This window comes from Lactuca serriola, chromosome 9 (genome assembly GCF_051521515.1).
Source record: "Lactuca serriola cultivar US96UC23 chromosome 9, Lser_US96UC23_V15, whole genome shotgun sequence".
NCBI lineage: Eukaryota > Viridiplantae > Streptophyta > Magnoliopsida > Asterales > Asteraceae > Lactuca > Lactuca serriola.
In genome coordinates, this window is record NC_136416.1 from 181,141,061 (window position 1) to 181,143,021 (window position 1,961).

Genomic DNA, 1,961 nt, shown 5'->3' on the forward strand with positions numbered 1-1,961 from the left:
TAAATATTTTGAATTATCACATTTTGGTTCATGTTATATTTAATATTTAAAAAAAAAATTAAAATTAAAAATAAATACTTCAAAAACTTGTTTTTGAAAAAATCATTTTACAAAGTCACTAGTATATTGAGTAGAAATATCTCTTTAATTTTTATGATTTTTGGAAAATATATATATATATATATATATATATATATATATATATATATATATATATATATATATATATATATATATATCTTAATACCTTAATAAGCTAGCCCCAAATGCTGAATTTTAAGAGGTATAACTTTTAAAACAACATATACAATAACTTTATGTATTGCAGAAAAATCATATCTTATCTTACGGTGAACAATTAAAATACTTAAAAGAAAGGTCAAGATTCATTTACCCTGATCTTATCAAGTATCAACCTCTTTCTACGTTTTTAGATACGTTTGAATTAGTCGTCCATTTTAAGTATAAATGTGAATGACTTCTATCTCATTTCTTGAGAACACACTTTTCTCACAAAAAAAAACCTACGCTCTGATATTGACTTCTTCCACCTTCACTCTTTGTACCAATTTAGAGGTAATCGTCATATCTATCTATTTTTTTCAATATTTTGGTAAAGAATTCATATTTGTTGTATATTGTAATCATTTTCACCTTGAATTTATGTTTTTCTTAGTATAAGCTCCCATGGTTGTAGAACCTGCACTGATTTCAAGGCCGAATTTTCACTCTGCATTTTGATTTGAAGGTAAGCACCAATTCTATCATTCTTTTAGACCTTTTCCGTGTATCCTTCTATCTTTATTAATCTATGGTTTTTATTTGTTTTTATTGTGTGTTGTTGCAGTTCTAACTATTTTGATTTTCGGTTGGATGATCATTATACGTAGATTTGGTACTTCTTATCCAATAGTTGGCAGATCATTAATGAGTTAAAAGCTATAGAAATAGCAAATTTATAAGGTCTAATAATCTTCCCAGAAATAACAAAGTTTAGGTTTGGGATCCAATTCTAGCCACCACGACCTTCAAAACTACTCACCACGGTTGTGTATGATAATGTTCGTGTTCTTGAAGATGGTATTGTGTATGATAGTGTTCGGAGCTTCCCAAATAGGTAACAAAATCTTTTTTATTTGTATTTTTAATCTTACGATTTTACAAATATATACTTAAAGTTAAGATTTTGTGCAGGTGAAGTTTTCATTAATTTTATTTGCATAATGAGTGTTGTAATATGTGGACTTATTTACTTTATGGGCTCTACTCACCTCCCCAGTAGCCACCCTCTTTAATATTTATCTCACCATATGTTTATTGATTTTTCGAATTTCATTTAAGATCTCTCTCTCTCTCTCTCTCTCTACTTATAGGTTTTGTAAGTAATAAGTTCTTCACTAGCTTAGCCAGTATTGATTTGCAGGTGAAGAATACGATAAAGACACTCATAGTATATGAGACAACAAACCACAATGTCTGTTGGATTAGGTGTCAAAGTGTAACGTCCCAAAAATACAGGCCAAAAATTTCATTTTTAAATACGTCAATATAAAACCAACAGTGTAATAAAATATCTGTAATATCATGTCATGTCAAAACCAAAGTAGAAATAAACAAACGTGTTATCATAAAATAATATGAAAGTGTAATCCCAAATATCTCATGTGCGGAAAACCATAGTGTGATGCGCTGCGATCAAGCCGACTCCTTTCCTTTAAACACGAAGTACCTGATACTAAAACTGAAAACCGTAAGCACGAAGCTTAGTGAGTTCCCCCATCATACCATATACCACACAATCATATAACATACATATACTGTCAAGTATATCCAGGTGCCCGACCTACCCCTTCGGTCCTCTCGACCGGATACTGCCTAGCATATCTGGGTGCTAGCCTCCCCTTCGGTCCTCTCGATCGGATACTGCCTAGCATATATGGGTGCTGGGCTCCCCTTCGGCC

At 31.3% G+C, this 1,961-nt stretch overlaps 1 long non-coding RNA gene across 2 annotated transcripts; it reads left to right on the forward strand.

Moving 5' to 3' along the window:
• The first annotated feature begins 503 nt into the window (after window positions 1-503).
• LOC145074886 (uncharacterized) lies at window positions 504-1,623 on the forward strand. Of its 2 annotated transcripts, none has more exons than XR_013692155.1 (4): window positions 504-576; window positions 677-748; window positions 848-1,117; window positions 1,424-1,623. It is a non-coding gene; the product is annotated as an uncharacterized LOC145074886 (long non-coding RNA). The 2 variants fall into 2 exon arrangements; XR_013692154.1 differs by lacking the exon at window positions 1,424-1,623 and adding an exon at window positions 1,195-1,344.
• Window positions 1,624-1,961: the final 338 nt, after the last annotated feature.